At 40.7% G+C, this 21,110-nt stretch overlaps 3 long non-coding RNA genes across 4 annotated transcripts; 1 reads left to right on the top strand and 2 right to left on the bottom strand.

The window, feature by feature from the left end:
* Positions 1-6,666: 6,666 nt before the first annotated feature.
* Positions 6,667-8,533, bottom strand: LOC145458792 (uncharacterized). The gene is made up of 3 exons (XR_013921188.1): positions 8,216-8,533; positions 8,047-8,158; positions 6,667-7,047 (listed from the first exon to the last, which is right to left on the bottom strand). It is a non-coding gene; the product is annotated as an uncharacterized LOC145458792 (long non-coding RNA).
* Positions 8,534-8,539: 6 nt separating this feature from the next.
* LOC145458925 (uncharacterized) lies at positions 8,540-11,787 on the top strand. Its single transcript, XR_013921234.1, has 3 exons — positions 8,540-9,583; positions 10,137-10,226; positions 10,821-11,787. It is a non-coding gene; the product is annotated as an uncharacterized LOC145458925 (long non-coding RNA).
* Positions 11,788-19,183: 7,396 nt separating this feature from the next.
* LOC145458872 (uncharacterized) lies at positions 19,184-20,802 on the bottom strand. 2 transcript variants are annotated; one of them, XR_013921216.1, is made up of 4 exons: positions 20,518-20,801; positions 19,803-19,962; positions 19,585-19,736; positions 19,184-19,331 (listed from the first exon to the last, which is right to left on the bottom strand). It is a non-coding gene; the product is annotated as an uncharacterized LOC145458872 (long non-coding RNA). The 2 variants fall into 2 exon arrangements; XR_013921215.1 differs by having other exon boundaries at positions 19,585-19,962; positions 20,518-20,802.
* Between the last annotated feature and the right edge of the window lie 308 nt (positions 20,803-21,110).

Raw genomic sequence — 21,110 nt, 5'->3', positions numbered from 1 at the left:
GGAATGTTTGACAGTAATAAGCGCCGGGAATGAGGCAGAAGCTTGGCTGGAATGGAAAAAGAAATTCGTGATTCGCGGCAGGTCATGCTGAATCTACTGGAGTCCAGAAAGTTGGACTATTACTGAATATAATAGGCGAAGGAGAGGAGGTATTCGACGAACTCGTGTTTACTGAAGGATTCGCAGCATCAGACGGCGTGGAAGCAGTTGAAGCAGCAGACCCAAATGACCTTGATACCGTCTTGAAGACGTTTGATGAAAGTTTCAAGATTCGTGATGGCAGGTTTGAAGCACAACTTCATTTCTTCCATTTCTTACAACGCAAGGAGGGCGAATCATTTGCATCGTGGGTACATACAGTCAAAAAGGCCGCACGAAAATGCCAATTTCCTCCAGCAGTATATGACACAACGGTTCCGAATAAACTTATAGTGGGGTGCGTAGATCCGTGGTTCTTAACCTTTTTTTCCTCCAGCGCCCCCTTTCAAAAATTATCGGACTCTAGCGCCCCCCCCCATATTGTTGGGACTGTAATAAAGACAATGGGTAAGAGGGAGGGTCGTAACAGTACTTCATCAGTCCCCCTAAAAATTATTGTCTTGCACACCCCTAGCGTGATAAACCAAACGTGATTTTGATGGTCAGTAAAGTTTGTGTGGCCCTGTCGCCCTATGCGTCAAAATTTTCTATAATGCATGAAAGAATGGGTGGTAATTGCATATATATGTCGCTAAAACTTTTTATCCTCTCAGCCCACGTAATCAGATTTACCAGCAGCGCCGAGTGAGCTGTTGTCTTGGAAAATGAAGGCCACGTAATTAATAATTATACATATTCGGGCGTGCTCGTTGGTATAATTACTTCGTTACATGTTGTTATTTTGTTACCTCTTGTCCGCTATATAGTCGAAAGATATTGAAACGTATTAAACTTAAGTAAGCACACGATTCAAAATTATTATTTCTTCACTGGCAAATATTTTTTCTCTGACGGATGTTATTTGTCCTGAGGGGTGCAGATTGCGACGACATGATAATTCGGCACGGGTGATTTAAGCACCTATGAAAGATTAGACTTATATACATCGAAGTTTACGGTCAACATAAGGGCAATCCTCTTCGACTAAGGTTTTCTCGCTGACGATCTTTTGGCACACTTCTCGGAGTCTCAAATTGGCCGGAACTTCATATGTCTTCGTGCATCGTGGCGTGGTAATGGCCAATGCCAAAATGTCTATTTCTATTTTGTATAATAGCTTATGCCTATTTTTAGTGGAGGAGTCGTCAAAACATGATGTGTAATTTATGTTCGTTCATCGAAATAACTTAGGGCACCCTTCGAGCTCATCCTATACTCGACTACAATAAACCATATTTTTATCGTATGTAGCGTATTCAGGTTCAAATCAAGGTTGTTATAACAACAATCGGTACGGTCCCATACCCTGTGGTTCGAATCATCCCGAATTCACATCTGCGATTGGCAATACAGGGCAATTGATGGTAGAACTAGAATTGAGTACCAGTCGAACTATTGATTTGCAAAGCAGAACAGAAACATGATTCACATCAGCATTTCTTATAGTATTTTCCTTGCAGCCCGCCATTTCAAGACTATTCTTGTTCGGGCGCCCTCTTATTTTTATTGTGTACTTTAAAGGTGTTGAGCAGGGTTTCCCAAACCCCAAAACCCAAACGTGTGACGCGTACCCTAGGGCCTCGAACCCTAAATGCACGCAACCAAAAGTAATATTGCAAACTTCATTTAAAGCTGCCTTTTTGATATTATATATTTAATCGTCGTTATATTGACGTTTTTGCTAGGCGAAGCTTGCAAAGTCCGGTTAAGGACATATGGTATCCCTATGCTAAAGAGCACAACCGTGATTGTGAATGTCATGTATCCTTTGAAAGAAAAGCGACTCTGACGATTGTTATAGCTCAGAGAAGGGAAACTATCTGCCGAGTGCGCTCAATAATTACAAAGCTATAAAGTTAGTTTAAACGTCATTACGAAACCAAACACCAAAACTTTACCACGAGTTACCGAACAAATACAGACTTACAGAGTAATAAGATTACCATGCTGAAATATTCCTTAAATGCTCATCAGCACTTGAAGGAACTGCTCCGCACTGATTTGACATCATATCAGCCTGATTTCAAACACCTTGCAGCCAAGGTGCAGACTTGGAGAACTAGATAATTAGAGCTGCCTATGATTTCATTAAGTTAGAGCAAAATGCCAGTAATCTAATTCTAGTCTAATTTTTGAAATGTTACTTTGCTCCAATTCTAATTATACTTTAATTTGTGAAATGTTCATGTTTGCTCTAATTCTTATTATAATCTAATTTGTTAAATATATATATACTCTAATTTATCGTTTTCCGGAAAATGCTTCCTTATCCGTGGCATTTTGCAATCTCGCGCTAGAAAATCCAGTGCCAATAAGCCGCCAGTGCGTTACACTGTACAGCAGTGGTTCCCAAACGGTGGGGAATTCCCCACTGGTGGGGAACTCAATGGTTTCTGGTGGGGAATAGACGAGGTTGTTTAAAATTATCTCCATGACAGTCTACATATTCACGGAGATCCATATGCAATTATCGTTACCAGTTAACTGCCCTGGAATGTATGTTTCTAAAATTATATCGCGCGGTGCTCACAAAACCTCATTTTTAACTCTGGATTTCCAATCATGGCGTTACAAAAACATCCAGCACGACTAGTTTGACGTGAAAGAACGCTTTCTCGAAATTTTGAGCGTTACTTGTATCGGTTAACAATACGTTTTACGTTGCAGTTATACGCGATTGTCTTGGCGTACTGGTGTGGTTGTGTGTCTTGTGTAGTCAAACCAGCAAATAGCTGCTCTGTGATGACAAAAGTGTTGGGTAGTAGGGAACAGGACCGTAACTGCCGCACCCCAAACCCCCCAATTGGGGGTGTGAGCTCGAAGGGGCCCAAAATGATTTCGTGAAGTAACATAAATTATAGAGTATTTTTATGGAAATTTGTGTCACTTATTCAAATTATTTTTTACCTGTGGCGCGCGATTTACTATTGCCTAATATTTTGATTATTGGGTACCCTTCTCCAACGAAAATACGTAGAATTTATAGAAATGGAGATTTCGGCGTCGGCTATTACTGCGCCACGACGCACCAAGTCATATGAAATTATAGGCCATGTAACATGCGACTCCGAGAAGTGTGCCAGAACAATCAGCAGCGAGAAGACCTTGGCCAAGAAGGAATGCCCTTGTGGTGACCGAAAACTTCAATATATATACAATATACAATACATACATGTTTAATAGTCCAGAGGCGGCTAAATGGCTGGCGCCTAATTTTCATGTCCGGGCGATCTGAACCCCACAGGACAAATGCCATCCCGCAGGGAAAAAATATTTGACAGTAAAGCAATACCAATTTGAAATCGTGTGGGCCTTTTAGTTTTGGCGATTTCCATATCTTTCGACATAGCAGATGATAGGAGGTCAAGAAATAGCATCATGTAACGAAGTCAATATATCAACGGGTCTGCCCGAAGATTTTTAATTCATATTTAGGGGTCCTACCTTTTCCAACACACCTCATTCAGCTCTGCCGGTAAGGGGATAAAAGTTAATAGCAAAATATATGAAATTCCCGATCATACTGACCGATTCAAACATGAATTATATAAATTTTTCGCGCTTCGCGCGTTTACGGTCCTGGTGGGGAATGACGGCTCGGAATAAACCTGAAGTGGCGAATGAAGACAAAAAGGTTGGGAACCACTGCTGTACAGTGTAATAGCAGGTATTGTGATGAATAATAAAGCCATACAACCTTATAGTCTCAATCACCAGCAGAACAGCAGCACAGAAAAGGAGATAGTTAATACAGGCTTGTTCACTTTCATACCCTTAAGTACATCACGAAAAAGAATATGATGATTGCTTCAAATCTAACCAAAGGAAATAAATTAGATGAGGACGTGGAATGATATTTCGCTGCAGAGCGTGATAGCATGGACTGTGATGTTTTAAGTTGCTGAAAAAGAGAGAATCGATTTTCTCATCTCAAAACTGATTTTCGAAAACTCGTACGCGGACGCCAACTCAAAAAGGGTCGCGGGCCACTTTTCAAATTTCGTAGAGGCCACAGGCCGCAGGAATGCAATATCGAGACAAAATAGGCCACACAGTTTAGTACCACGTTTTTAAAACTTGACCTTATTACAACACCGCGCTCACTAACATGGGTGATGGGTATAGTTACCACAAAAGAAGTAATGTTTTATTAAAGAATTACAAATGTAATAAGAAATATCATGATCATCAACTTCATTTTATTTTGAACTATGAGCTGCGCATGATACCTGACAACGCTTTTCAGCGACTAACGAATCGATATTACGGCTAGTCAGACATGTTACTAGCTGAAAGAATATCTCATCTTAAAGATAGATCTCGTGGGGAAGCCCTAAGCTGTTTTTTATGCGTCCTGGTCATGGTAGTGTCTGGGCCACTATTCAGATCGTGACCGCGAAATATGACCTCCCGAGCCGCGTGTTTGTGACGCCTGGTATTGTGCAATACAAGCCAAGCTTTGTGTAGAGACGTTAACCATTCTCATGTTTGTGGGAATGTGCTGTCATTTGATATGAGCCGAGAGCTTGATGTTTGCTGTATTTATTTATTTCTCATTCACAATTTCATTCAGTTTCCAAGATTTTGCGAATTCAATAATTCTGATTCTAATCTATGTAGCTCTAATTTAAATTCTAATCTAATTTTGAAAGCTGAAATTTTTCTGGTTGTCCAAGTCTGCCTAGATGGAGACGCACCGTATCACCAGACTATAGTAAACTTCATTCGGCAGCCTACATTCCATTTCGACGGATAAATTCGTATTTTCGAATTTTTGTGTCATGGTTTATTTACAACTAAAATTTATGATATGAAGCTCACGCATAAAGCAGGTCTGCCTACCCCTGATTTTATTGTAATAGTGTCGCTTAATTGCGCAGTCTGAATTTAACGAAGTTTGCTAAAAATTCTCCTTAACTTGTCCGAAGCTGTAGGCTACTTTCAGGTATTTTCGGACAACACCTTCACCATTGTGACATAGACCATTAACTCTCTATTAGGGCATGCAGAAAATTCCTTACAAACTTCTGAATCAAATTAAAACTTGTACTTTTATAATAATTGACAATTTCTCGCGATTTGAAATTGAGATATAAAATTCTTATATATGAGCTTTCTATTCCAGCCGTCTGGAAGTTATGCGCATCTAGACGCCGTCGGGATAAAGTCGGTCAGTTCCTTGGTCTTGACACGTGCAATCAAATTGCAATTATAGGCTTGGGAAAACCTATCTGACTGGGTATGGTAATCCCCGTTATATTAGTAGTATCCGACTACGCAACAGGAATTGGATTAGGTATGTAAAACTTGTCATGCCTGGCTAAGTATAAGACATTTTTAGGGACCTGTGGGAGAAAATTAATATCCATCGCGTCCTGTAGACTCTTGCATCGATACACGAGCTATAGGCTCAGTTAGCCATTTGCAGCAGCAGACCTACCTCCATGTCGATGACTATATATATATTTTGAGGTAATAGTTTCTCGGTGCGATTCCATCCATCAGTCATAGCTTGGTCAGCTTCGTCTACTGCAGTACACAGCCTAATGTAAATAAGGTAACTCGACGATTGCGTCCCTGTATAACTTTTCAATCACGCGAGCGTTGTGCAGCATTTCGCCGCAAAAATCATTGAGCTGTTTCCCAATAAAGCTTTAAATGTCGTGATTCACAATGATATCAGAGCAAGGTCAAGAGCAATTAGATCTGGAATTAACGGTGTGATGTAAGGATAAAATAAGCTCAGTTGGATTGATCCTACAAATTGGATGTGTGAAATCCTGACTAGCACCAGGCCCTGTAAATATTTTGTTTGAAGAGGCTTTATATTGCAACTTTTTGCAACTTTTTCTATTTTTTCATACGACTTTTTACTGCAACTTTTATCGAATGATGCGCTAAACGTGAAGGCGTGATTTCAAAAACATATACTATAAGGCTAATTCTAGTACGGTTCCCACTTTCATTTGCTCAACAAAGAGCTGTGATGGATTAGCTGCATGTAATGTCATATGTCGCAATGGCTCGCAAGCTAGAAGTTATAAAACCACAGCCAAACACGGCAGTGCCTCAACTATCTATAAATAGATTGCTTGATTGATTCATCGTCGTTTAAATTTGATATACTTCCCCCTTTTGACGCATGAGTAGGCTTGACCAAAATAATTACATTTCACTGGGTCATCTTTTCAAACTATCGATTTTGTTAGAGTCGCCATTACTGAGTTTTGCTGCAATGCCTTCAGTCAACTTGCAGACTAGGGGATTGGGGTGTGGTGTTTGACTTTTTTTAATCGGTTATCGCGTAGCTGTTTGACTTTTTGCGGAAAAATATTTCCGCATTGCGTTATGTGCTGCGTACCGGCAAAACATGTAATTTTCGGCAGTGTCATCAGGCCGTCGGAGAAATGGGAAAGTACCAAATCTGCAAGCTCTCCAGGAGCTGACAGCGAAATGCTGTCATGTTTCAAACTTAAAGAACATAAAAATGAATGTATGTATATTTCTAAAAAATCGCACATCTTGGGTGCAAAAAATTCAAAAATTATACATTCATGAACAGCGGTAGTTGAATACAAATTTTATTAAAGGTTTTCACAATTTTCGGTTGCGATCCCGACGACAGGTGAGGTCTTCCCTGACCGCACGTCACTGCTAGGTAAACCATCAGATTGAATCCCTGGGCAACAAGGACGAGATGGTCACCATTTATCAGCAATTAACCTGCGAATCGCAGAGGCAGGCGTCTTCGTCTCTCCAGATAACCAGAATACCCAGTATAATTTGCGACAAGTTCTATGTGTATCATCAAAATCACATCAAAAATTGTCATTGAAATAATCGCTATTTTATTCTTTTGTCGCTTCGCCATCGGTCAACGAAGGCCATCCGGGTACATGGTTATGATAGCTGCAGAAAGAAGTAAAAGAAAATAAATATAAGATTTTCATTACCATTCTCGTTGGGATGAAAAATTGAGGTTTGGCATAAATAAAATCACATTTTTCACGTGATTTCAGAGTATCATTTGTACAGCTATTACAATTTTAACTATTTTTATCAAAATACGCCAACCTCGTTTCAGTGGTTTGTGCTAACATAAGGAGTTCGTGTAACATCTAGAAATATTACATTAAGCTTAAGCCAGTGGTTCTCAACCGGGGGTCCACGAAACCTTCCAATTTGCAGAATGGTTGATAATGTAATTTGTATTTTTTTTTTTAATTTGAGAAATCGTGAAACAGTTTCGCCTCATAACTGCTAAAACTTGAAAACTCACAATAATAGAATGGCCGTCTGAGAGAATAATATTCTGCTGTGCAAGCTCCTTTTAATTGCGAAATTGCCAATAGCCTACTGATACAAACATATTACTGTTTGTAGATGTTTTCTTGTCGGGGTCTTGGACAAAAATGTCTTTGTGACGGTCCAAAGTCCGTGAAGACAAAAAGGCTGAGAACCACAGGCTTAAGCGATCTCTTCGCCTCGATTTTTCAAAATTCCATGCCGGTGAAGTCATATTTGGTGATACGACTGTTGATATTCAATGTTCTTTCCAATTCTTCACTATTTGCTAACGATTATCCCTGACGATTGTCAGCCGAAAATATTCCGGTTTATTTCCATATGAATATGCCATTCAATTTTAACCACATTGGGATCGCCAATAAGTCGAGATGTACTTCTCCGGAGGATTCCAACTCGATGCATTCTATGAAGGGGGCGGGGGGGTTGTGCTCTTATAGAAGACCATGCTCCTAAATGTGAAAAATGTAAATGAAGTACCCGAATGACTAAATTATGGGAGAATTGCCGTTGAATATAATCTCGAAACGTTCGAATTACGTTATGCGAAAAAATTCTGCAAATGAGTGCCGCGCAAATGTGGCTTCGGGTTTATTTGCTTACCTTGACTCTCTGCCAGCCATGCGATCTTCATTACTTTCGGATATTTCCGATGGTAGTTTATTCTTTATCGCAGCAGACCACTTCGCAGGGACAACTCCACCACTATGTGCACCTGTAATAACTTGGAATTTGTCGTTTCCAGTTGATGTCGAAATTATCATTTACAAACCGTCAGCACGATATCTGTCACTTTTTTCAGTATCGGATGAAGATGTCCCGTTGGTCAAAAGCGTAGCAATGGTGATGAACACTAGCAGTTTGACTACCATATTTACTGGCCTTGTAGCGATTATGTTACCAAATCGTATGCACACTGATTGTTTTATCCGCCAAAGTGAATATCTTTTATACTTATTTGCTCTGGTATGTATAAACCTACATACGGCATGTCATGCCCTATTTCACCGTCACAAATTTACACCTTTCGTATCATTGATTTACATGGCTCAATTAAGGTCAACTCGCCAACGTGCGAGTATAGGTGAAGCGAGGTACTCAGGTCAAACAGGAAGTTCGTATTGCTATACCATTCGCTCGCACGAAGCTGGCATCAGCTTTCCTTTTCTCTGAGGTGTAGTCAGAACAACGGAATATATACAATGCGCCATTTTTATTGCAGTGAAGAATGCAGGGCTGTAACTGCCACAAATGTGTAATTATTATTGATGTGCCCTAAATATTTTAATGTACCACTCAATCAGAGCCATCGGTAAATCCAATCACGGGGGATGAGAGTGGATCGAAAATTAATATATGGAAATACTAACGAACCGAACCGAAGAAACCAGCAACAAATCCCTTGTGACGGGACTAAGTATGGATACGCGCCATCAATAGCGCTGCTGTTTACCCGCAATGCGATTGCATCTCCAACCGACCACTATCGCTCTTACTGAGGCAACAAGCGCATTGCTCATTGCCGCACCGCTGATTGAGCATTATTGTTCATGCGCGACGGAGACATCCGCCCTCGTCGTTGCTTCACGGCTGAGGCATTGTTTTTTCTTTGGCGAGTCGTCCGTCACAATACCAAATTTGTCTAAATGCGAATTCGAGGCGTATTTCAGGGTTTCATGGACAGTGAGTAGCATTAGTAGGCAAAATGCCAAATACGTCGGGATTTTATTGGATTAGGTCATGTCTTGAAAGAGTCTGCCGATTAGGATTCTGTTGATACTCCTAAACTCTTTATTCCAATCAAAGTTAAAATATGGAATGCCTGGCCGAGAACGTGGCGTAACAGAGATATTTACGTAATTTGAATTAGTGAACTTATTCGTGTAGCACAGTTTATGTTTCAGACCGTATGGACATGTTGTTTTCTTGCAAAGAACTTTTACAGCAAGCAACCTATAATATTGCCTGTGAGATAACAGACATGAATGGAGATGCAGGATCGTGGACTGTGACAGGAAGATCACACTATCATTGTTGTGTTCTGAAATGCAACAACGGCTCAAGAAAGATCATGAATCTATCCTTTCACCGGAAGAAATGGGTATAAAAAATTAGACGTGAAGTCGGGCCGAATTTTAAAGTGAGTAAATTACTAGAAGTGTTTCAGTCAGATTATACTCTCTCCTGTTCTTTTGTGATAACGCAGGGTTGTAACCAAGGCACAAGGCTCCGAGTCACAAGTCAATCTCCATTTAATAGTTTTGACTCGAGTCAAGTTGAGTCATTTTCAATTCACCACCGAGTTAAGTCCAAGTCATAGAGCAGAAGGTCGAGTCCAAGTCATAGTATTATGACTCGAGTCCGAGTTCAAGTCATTATTTTGACTGTTCAGCTTCCAGTTGAAGTCTCGTTAAACCCACTTTTCAACTCTGTTTAGTGATATCTAATGGTTCGCATTTATAATATACTAATTTTCCTCACATTTAGCAATTGACTCTAGTCGAGTTGAATAATTTCCGTATTTTCAGAAAATGACTCGAGTCAAGTCGAGTCATAAGAAAATCGTGACTCGGGTCTGAGTCGACTCGAGTCATTACAACCCTGTGATATCATTGCTATTGACTTTTTTCTAGATAACTGGAAATACACGTGTTTGAAGGGAATATTTTAATGACGAGGATTTTGTCTTGCAGAAGTCACTATTTGAAAATTGGAGCAGTTCCTGGGATATTCAAGTGGATGAAGTCGCGACCATCAAGAAGGGTGTTGCACAGGCATCAGAGGTGAGATCAATGTAAACTGACATGATATGATGCTACAAATTTACTTTCAATTCTTAACAATGACTGGTACATTTCGCGAACTCGGCACATATATCAATTGGGTGGAAGGAAGAGTCCAATCACTACATGATATGCCTTTTCAGCAATATGTAGAGTGCATTGCAGCCAAAAATACAACTTGCACAACTGAGTGAAAAATATCCAAGGTGTGCTTGGCCATTCTAGAATCGCGTAAAAGTATGTCTGGTTATTATGATTAGTGCAGCAAAATCCAGAGCTCAATCCCAAGCTGCTGTATCACTTGAACTGTGACAAACATCATGACCGAACATTGTTAGTGATATTAGTGTGTGGCAAGCTGACAGACCTTTTATCCAATTCGGCTCATTTGTGATTCGGGTGATTGTTTACGTTGAATTTTTTTCTGCACTTGATTATGCCATCAACACTAATTATTTAGTAAAAGGTACTCTATTACTTGAAAAACGTAGATGTACCTGAATAACTGCCATTTTTAGTTGATCGTAAATATACCGTATATGAATGTTTTCATTTCTGTCGGCATGTTATTAATGCATCTAACTGTATTTGTAGTGGACAGCATACTCCAGAAAAAATTCCTGGTCAAAGTAGCAACAATCGGTTCTATACCAATACCGAGAAAACCATTACCGAGAACGGACATTACCGAGAACGCTATTACCGAGAATGGACATTACAGAGAATGGACACCACAGAGAATGGACATTACAGAGAATGGACACCACAGAGAATGGACATTACCGAGAATTGACACCACAGAGAATGGACATTACCGAGAATTGACACCACAGAGAATGGACATTACCGAGAATTGACACCACAGAGAATGGACAGAACCGAGAATTGACACCACAGAGAATGGACATTACAGAGAATTGACACCACAGAGAATGGACAGAACCGAGAATTGACACCACAGAGAATTGACATTACCGAGAATTGACACCACCGAGAATGGACATTACCGAGAATGGACACCACAGAGAATGGACATTACCGAGAATTGACACAACAGAGAATGGACATTACCGAGAATGGACACCACCGAGAATGGACATTGCCGAGAATGGACACCACCGAGAATGGTCATTACCGAGAATATGGACAATACCGAGAATGGACATTATCGAGAATGGACATTACCGAGAATTGCCAATGTCGAGAATCAATTTTACTGAGACGGACGTTGTCGGTAAAATTATACCTGCGAATTGACACCGAATGTGGCATAGCCGTGATGCACATACACGCGATCTGTACCTACATATGCATGACATGCCTGCATGAGTGCATGCATGAATTGTACACGTGAACTTGTAGTCCTAAAGCATGTGATCATCAATCAATGGGGTTGGTTTTAAAGCGGTTTTACAATATCAGCTGATTGTCTACAACGTTTCCGATTCGTGTACCAACGGTGACATACGAATTAGCCTACTCCGCTTCACTGATACGGAAATCTGTAGCATCCAGTTGTCATGCATATCTCAAAAGAGTATAATATGGTTGAAATCGAGAAGTCATCAACTCTCACAGAGCTCGCAAAGGGAGTAACAAATATGGTGGCAAATCATGGTCGCTACATTGTTCATTTGCGGCATGGGCATACTCATTTTCAGTAGACGGTTAGTCATTCTATAGATTGGTCAACATATATGTTTAGGCTGACGCGATAATTCATATGTTTAGGCTGACGCGATAATTCGGGAATAGAGTGTATCAAGTAGACAAGAATTAATATTGGTAGCAGATGATTACTATGGAAAAAGTGCGTGTTTAATCAGTAGTGACCGTCACGAAAATCTGGCTCGCGATTTATTGTAAGAGAACGTGTCTCGTGGTGATTCTGGGCGCAAACACAATTTAATGTAGGGCGTAGATAATAAAGTTGGGTTGATTAAAAATTCTATTATCGCGTTCATCAGGATTGAACAGCACAAGATAAAGAAACTTCGTTGATCGCTGCGTATACAATTAACCGAGGTACATTTTTCATCTAAAGCAGTTAGCAAACCTAGACAAACGGTACACTGCGTAATATTCCTACGCAGAAATATATTCGATTATGACCGTGACGATTGTGATTCCTAGGTAATGGCTTCGCTCAACAATCGGACAATCAACGAATTATGCACTTACCTTTGTAATGCAATATATCATATCTATATTCAATGATACCGTACTAACCGTACCGCTGTACCGTACTAATTGGACCCGAATTTCATTTCGCGATGATGATAATTCTAGCTGTTACAATCGCAGAATATTTTATCAGTAGGCTGCCGTTTTACTCAGCAACCTGACAACTGACAGCCAACCATTACGCTATCTTGCAGATAGTCACGCTATATTTCCTTGTCGCTTCTTTCCTACTGTTTTAAAGCTTCTACGGCTAGCAAAAATAAGAGACTGAGAAGTTCTGAATTTACTGTAAGCCCAGAAACTCTAGTTCCAACATTATGAGCAATCATGTTCCAGGTTATTTGCATTTTATTACTTGTCTGTGGCATGCTAAAATGAAACATCCAGAGGATAAATAGGTACAGCGGTGATCACCAACACAGACTTGGCGTTTCTTCATCAGAAAGGATGCTAAATATGTGGTGATAGCTATTATCTATTTATTCACTTAGATCAGTGGTTCCCAACCTTTTTCGGTGGCAGGGCCAAATTTCGAATTTCAGAGTACGGTCGGGGCCGCACGAATACCAGGGCATTGAAAGAAACCCAAAATAGTCACCAAAATATCAAAATTGGCATTTTCCGATCATTTGCTTGACGCCATTGGCCATTGTGTTGCCGCGCTCCCGTTGTTCAGAACAATCAACCTTTGCTAGCTATTTCGGAGTAGTTTTATTGCCCAGGCGAGATTTCAATTCGTATTTCTGGAATCAGTGCAACACTTGCTTTCGATAAACAGCGACATATCAAATCATTCGGACGCTTGGGTCGCGAGCTACAGGACTACCAATTATGCTGCTTTTTGCCGGCTAAGCAGTACCCATCTCGGCGTATTCAATCGTGAGTCACTTGTTGCACATCTATCCGTGAATTAGTTATCAATACCCAGGGCCGTAACAGCACTTCGTCAGGCCCATAAAACGTTGCTCTTGCCCCCCCCCCCATAGGGTGATAAACCGAGCTTCGAAGCCCCTCAGGCTAGATGGCTGATTACCGCTATCTATCATCTAAATCGTGTTTCCGTTTTAGGCAGCTGCTCTCGACTAATCTCGCGTAGCGCGAAATTTTTTTATAATTCATGATTGAATCGGTCAATATAATCGTGAATTGCATATATATTGGTATCAATTTTTATCCTCTCTCTGCTGACGTAATCAGATTGACCGGTTGAGCCGAGTGAGTTGTGTTTGAAAAGGTAGAACCACTCAATAATAATTGAACATCTTCAGGAGTATACCCGTTAGCAGGAACGAAACAATACTTCGTCAGCCCCCCAAAAACACTTAGGTCTTGAGCTCCCATAGGGTGATAAACCGACCCCCGTCCCTTTGTTCGCTTCTGCCACGAAATCAGGATCATCGTTTAGTGAGCCAGCGTGGAGCGCGAAAATTTTCGATAATGAAAAATAAAATAGGTCAGTAAGCTCGGGAATTGCATATATATTGCTATCAATTACTTGTCCTCTCTGCTCACGTAATCAGATTTACCGGTAGAGCTGAGTGAGGTGTCTTGCAAACTGTAGGGCCCGTAAATAATAATTAAACATATTCGGACTGGCGGACCCGTTGGTACGACTTCGTTACATGATGTTATTTTATTTCGTGACCACCAGCCTGCTATATCAAAAAATATAGAATCGCCCAAACGTATTAAACTAAAAGATGCACACGATTTCAAATTGGTAGTTCTTCACTGGCATATAATTCTTCCCTGCGGGATGGTAGCCTATTTGTCTCTTGAGGTTCAGATTGCCAAGACAGGAACATTCGGCCCCAGTCATTTAGGCGCCTATGGTCAATTATACCTATATGTATTTTGTATATACATAACGAAGTTTCCGGTCAGCGTAAGGGTAGTCCTTTTCGGCCCAAGTTTTCTCGCTGTCGATCGTTCTGGCACACTTCTTGGAGTCGCATGTTACATGGCCTAAAACTGTATATGCCTTCGTGCGTCGTCGCGTGGTAATGGCCAACGCCGATATGACCACTTCTATAAATCTTGCGTATTTTATCTTGGTGGAAGAGTAGCAGTGGTCTGGAACCTATATGGCTCGCGAGCCATATATGGCTCTTTTGGGTATAAGATATGGCTCTTTGCCAAATATCTATTTTTTTACTGAATTGATCAATATTGCGGCGACTTGTTGGTAAATTTTCATCATGGATAGAATTATTATTCTCGTGGCAGTATAAACATGTCTTTGAGAGGTAAAGACAATGTCGCCTTAAGATTTAGGAGCTCAGACCCACTCTTTTTAAAATCATCATATTTAAGTTTCTGTCACGCCGGCGGCCAATATCACTCCCGAATTCTATGTACCCAACTCGAAATCTTGAACAGGGATTTCTAGAACTTCTAGATATCCCTGATCCTAAATTGTGCGATACGTTGATTAATCAAAGAGCATAGCAAACATAGCGACGCCAATTTCAAAACGCAGTTTTCAAATACGCATCGTTCAAAAATCATAAGACTGCGATAAAATGAAAAGATAGGAAGGTATCATGTTATTTTCATGTTATTTTCGAACCATAAATACTTGTTTTTACAGAGAAAATATGGCGCACACGAGAAATCCCATGTAGTGAGTTCGAATTAGTGCTGCCATAACGTCACGAATTTTCAATTGTGACGTAACAACTGATTAGCATGTATGGCTCTTTGGGAGTTGAGATGGAAAAAATAGGGCTAATATAGCTCTTCGAACAAAAAGGTTCCTGACCACTGATCTATACCTGTATCTATAGGAACTGCTCGTTTAACTGGAAAGTTGGGCACATTGCATTGAAACAGCAGTGACGTAATCCTAGCAGTCTACTCACAACTTTCCTGCAATCCTAATTGAAAACTTCAGACTCCAAGCCAAGCAAGAGTATTTTATAAATATATATTTTTTTTCTCAAATCGATTCCTCAATATTTTTGTGCGGGCCGCAAGAAGGCTAGCTTGGGGCCGCATGCGGCCCTCGGGGCCGCGGTTGGGAATCACTGACTTAGATTGTATGCCACTCTAGGCAGAAAATCTGTAGTCATGTCGGTTGACCACGCTTCATCACAAAGCCGCTTCAATTTGTCGCTAATGTCGACGTATTTTTTCTTTCTTTTAGGCGTTGCCTGGCCTGTGGAAGTTTGTAACAGCTGCACTCGATTTTGCATGACATCCATCCTTCAAATATATATGTATATTCAAGTTGAAACCAAGTACACATATACATCTTCCATTGTTTATACTCACTTTATACACTCTAAAAATTTCCAAATGGTTACGTGACATCCTCCAACTAGAACGCGGAAGCCGCGATGCCATCCTTCAACAGAATTGTTGGTTCGGTGCATGCCATCGATGGTACGTTGTCGCACATTCCAAATGCTGGGTGGGAACAGCGGCCGCCTATTACTGCCTTGTTGATCATTCGTGATACCTAAGGCAGAAACAATAATGAGTTAAATAGTAAATACTTCATATATTCGCGAAGCAAATCGGTACTATCAATGTTTGATATAATGTGATAATGAAAAGACGTTAGTCATGGACAATTCGCAAAAGTGTCATCAATCTTCAGAGGTGAATCAAAAGGGGGAGAGGTGTGCTTTTTTGCAATCAGGCAATGTTTTAAATTGTAGTAGATTAATCGGGTTAAATCTATGTACGTACAAATGCCAGTTCGCGTTTACGTCTCTACACGCATAAACGTATGCCAGTTAAGTTATATATTAAAATATAGAGTTAGATGGATTATTTTATTCAATTCAGTAGGCTGATATGTGAATAATGACTTGGTCACAAAGCGGCGAAAGCGAATCGCAAACAAATTTCGGCGCCGCTATTGATGACTTAATATGGGAATCGATTAGTGTTGTTGGTATATAAATGCATCGCAGGCATAGCAGTGGTTCCCAACCTTTTTCGGTGGCAGGGCCAAATTTAGAATTTCAGGAAACGGCCGGGGCCGCACGAATACCAAGGAAATGAAAGGAACCCAAAATATCACCAAAATGTGAAAATTGGCATTGTTCCGATCATTCACTTGGCGCCATTGGCCATTGTGTTGCCGCGCTCCCGTTGTTCAGAACAATCAACCTTTGCTGGCTATTTCGGAGTAGTTTTATTGCCCTGGAGAGATTTCAAATCGTATTTTTGGAATCAGTGCGACAATTGCTTCCAATAAACTATGACATAACAAATTATTCGGACGCTTGGGTCGCGAGCTATAGGACTACCAATTATGCTGCTTTTTGCCAGCTAAGCAGTACGCATCTCGGCGTATTGAATTGTGAGGCACTTGTTGCACATCTATCCGCAAATTAGTTATCAATACCTAGGGCCGTAACAGCACTTCGTCAGCCCCCCAATAAAAACCTTCTCTTGCCCCCCCCCCCCCAATAGCGTGATAAACAGAACTTGGAGGCCCCCAGACCCCTCACGCTAGATGGCTGTTTACCGCTATTTATCATCTAAATCGGGTGTCAGTTATAGGCAGCTACTATCGACTAATCGCGCGAAGCGCGAAAAATTTTTGTATTTCATGATTGAATCGGTCAATATAATCGGGAATTGCGTATATATTGATATCAATTTTTATCCTCTCTCTGCTCACGTAATCAGATTGACCGGTTGAGCCGAGTGAGCTCTGTTGGAAAAGGTAGGACCACTCAATAATAAATAAGCATCTTCGGGCGCCTACCCGTTGGCAGGAACGAAACAGCACTTCGTCAGGCCCCCCAAAACACTTAGGTCTTGAGCTCCCATAGGTTGATAAACCGAACCCCCGTGCCGTTGTTCGCTTCTGCCACGAAATCAGGATCCCCGTTTAATGAGCCACCGTGGAGCGCGAAAATTTTCGATAATTCAAAATAAAATAGGTCAATAAGATCGGGAATTGCATATATATTGCTACTATTGCTTATCATCTCTGCTCGCGTAATCAGATTTACCGGTAGAGCTGAGTGAGGTGTCTTGGAAACTGTAGGGTCCGTAAATAATAATTAACATATTTGGACGGGCGGACCCGTTGGTACGACTTCGTTACATGATAATAATTGTTATTTCGTGACCTCCAGTCTGCTATATCAAGAAATATAGAATCGCCCAAACATACTAAACTAAAAGATGCACTCGATTTCAAATTGGTAGTTCTTCACTGGCATATAATTCTTCCCTGCGGGATGGTAGCCTATTTGTTTCGTGACGTTCAGATTGCCAAGACAAGAACATTCGGCGCTAGTCATTCAGGCGCCTATGGTCAATTATACCTATATGTATTTTGAATATACATGACGAAGTTTTCGGTCAGCGTAAGGGCAGTCCTTTACGGCCAAGGTTTTCTCACTGCCGATCGTTCTGGCACACTTCTTGGAGTCGCATGTTACATGGCCTAAACTTTATATGTCTTCGCGCGTCGTGGCGCGGTAATGGCCAACGCCGATATGCCAACTTCTATAAATCTTGCGTACTTTATCTTGGTCGAAGAGTAACCCAATAATTAGGGTACTTGGGAACTTGAAATCACGCGCAGCGCGAAAAATCTTTGAAAAAGTTGCATAAAATTTCATAAAATATTCTATAATTTATACTTATTCAATAAATAATTTTAGGTCCCATTCGAGCTCGCTCCCCCAATGGAGGGGAGGGGGGCTTTGGGTGCGGCAGTTACGGTCCTGTCAATACCTATCTCTATACCTATAACTATGTACTGCCCGTTCAACTGGAAAATTAGGGCACTTTGCATTGAAACAGCAGTGTCGTAATCTTAGCAGTCTACTCACAACTATCCTGCAATCCTAATTGAAAACTCCAGACTCCAAGGCAAACAAGAGTAGATTATAAAAGTAATTTTTTTCATAAATCGATTTCTCAATATTTTGTGGGGGCCGCAAGAAGGCTAGCTGGGGGCCGCATGCGGCCCGCAGGGCCGCGGTTGGGAATCACTGATCTAGTCTGACGGGTGGTGATTATAAAGATTTAGGTGGTTAAGATAGAACAACAAGGTCGTGAAGATACAATAATAACAATATGAACATCGTTAGAGTAGTCTTCGATTCTACCCCATAGTTTTAGACATCTCAACACACCAAAAATGCTATACTATCTTACACTGATTCAAACCTGATGACGGAATACAAAATAATCCAGATCAGCAAGAATTTCAATGTGGCCAATCCAATCCGCAACAGTGAAAAAGATTGCATCTGTTAATATAGCCTACCTATATATGTGTCCCTGAAATAATTAGCCAAGTCTTCGGCAAAACTTGGCCAGCCTGAGTTGGAAGAAGTCAATATTTCGAAGCAATGTTTGACGTCGCACTCGGGCACAAAAGCAAGGGCCGTCAAGCACTTCACCTGAAAGTAATCATCCCGTTTTACACTTAGCGTTGACGCCGTAGCTAAAATGAACGCTTACCTGAGCGGAGAAACCGGAATTAGATTGATACTCAGTTTTCAAACCTAATTCCTGGACCTTTCTCTGCACATTTTGGCTCAAACGAAATAGGCAGCCCGTGATTTTAATGTTCGGAAATACTTCCGAGAATGCTCGAATCGCTGAGGATTCAAAGTCGTGCATAAGTGTTGTCGGATTCAAGTCTGGCCTCTTTGTTTTAGCACCTGTTGATATAGGAATAGGCTAATTAGTTACGCATAGTCGAATATGCAGACTCACTGCTCATGCAGGTGTAGCGCTCTACACATGTTTGTAAACCCATCGAAACGACGTCTATGATTTACCTACAGTAACTCTTTGTACATGGATACGTCTTTATGGTTCAAGAGAGCGTAAACTCCAGGGACAGTTTCATGATCTTTTGTAAAATGGATGGTGTACATCTGATGGAAGAGATTTGGCACAGTTTTAAATGTGCCGTCGGCGTGCCATTCTGTGTATCTGGTGAATAATCGAGAATAAGGCAGAAGAAAAACAACCCTTTTAAAAATGCTTAGTATGAAATTAACAGCAGTGCGACAATACATTAGATTAGCTAACGGTTGTTTCTATATCAGTACATTACATAGAAAGACATCACCAAACCTAAATATTAACGATAACGGCACTCCACTATAGAAATATATACATTGGCCTACGCTGCTCAGACATGTGCAACGTATCGAATTAATAAAAAAGCGAGATATGTCCTTACCTTGTCATGTTTTCTAGTAATGTATCATTAGAAAAGACGATAAATCTCCTGTTACTGGCTGATCGCCCACTGTCATACAGAACCAGATTTTCCCCTCCGGATGTTTCCAAGGTACCAATCTCCAGTTCTTGTAATTACTTTGGTAGAGAGGGCTGAAAGCAATGTAATTGAAATATATTTCATTTTAACAAATAGCTAATATTATTTCTATACTTTACCGCTTGATTATTTCTGTATCTAACACGACGTATGGCTCGTTTTACGGCTTCTTTCCTCCCCATCGCAATTGCCCCTGAGGGACTTAATTGTGCGGATGCCATTGCAGAGGCATATATTTTCGATGGTGCTTCGTTGCTTACGGAACCTTGGATTTTCATTCTAAATAGAGACTGTTATTTGATCCCAAAGAAAATGCCATTCTTGGTAAGCACTATAATAAACTTGCAACATACGTTAGCGTCATCGCAAGTAAACATATCGAAAGACCAGCTTCAAACGTAATGAAACTTGACGTCATCATAGCACAATTCGAGGACTGCATTCAAAAATAGACTTGAAGGTTTGTTGCCATGTGTGGGTAACAAACTATATTTATTGAATCATTTGACTTTACCACCGTTTATCAGGATTTTTCCTTTTTCATATATTTAATTCCAGCGTCTAGTTTTGTGAATAACATTCAACCATTTCAAATTCAAATGCAACCCCCGAAAACGATTGATCACTACTCTTTATGCATTCGGTTCACAAACGGTATTGCGCTATTCACGAACGAGCCGAAATAGCAAACGGGAAACTCAATATTATTAGTGAATTTGTTGGAACGTGTTTCGCGGTCTCGAAAAATTGTCTCGCGGACCCCAGTTTGAGAACCACTGGTCTGGCTAGACGTGAATACATTTCCCATAAAACGATATTGAAATAACATCATACCTTTGAACCATTTCTTTTGCCTCTACTATGCCAAACGTAGCACAGTGATTGTGTTCTTGAGATTGCTTCAGAACGATTGGTGGCTCTGATCCTTCAAGGACTTTCAATGAACACCGACATTTTTTTCTGTCATAATGCGTGCATATCCAGTACGAAGTACCATTCGAAACTTTCATTCTCCTAAATACGAACTCGCCAACAGCGATTAACTTATTTCCTCGGGTCGAAGTAATGTATTTTGCTAATACATTAGGTCCTGATTGTTCTGCCATTCGTCGTCCACCTTCCTTAGCTGACCAACACCTGTCATGACTTTTAGTCGTAAAGCATGTGATTGACCGATACGGTTGGTTTTAAAACAGCTGATTGTCTCGAACACTCCACATTAGTGTGATGATGATACCGCAACTACGGCATAACATTGAATAATTTCGCTTCACTGGCGCACAAATCTGTAACAACCTGCTGTGATTCTAATCTTAAAAGAGCATAATATGATTAAGAGCCACTAAAGAAACTATGGTTCGATAAGGAATTCCATCGCTTCACTGGCATGGATACCTCTAATAACCCATCAACCTGCTGTGATTCGT

This window comes from Botryllus schlosseri, chromosome 2 (assembly GCF_051294905.1).
Source record: "Botryllus schlosseri isolate E-star chromosome 2, Bs_hap1, whole genome shotgun sequence".
NCBI classification, from domain to species: Eukaryota; Metazoa; Chordata; class Ascidiacea; order Stolidobranchia; family Styelidae; genus Botryllus; species Botryllus schlosseri.
This window is presented reverse-complemented; position numbering and strand designations above follow the sequence as displayed.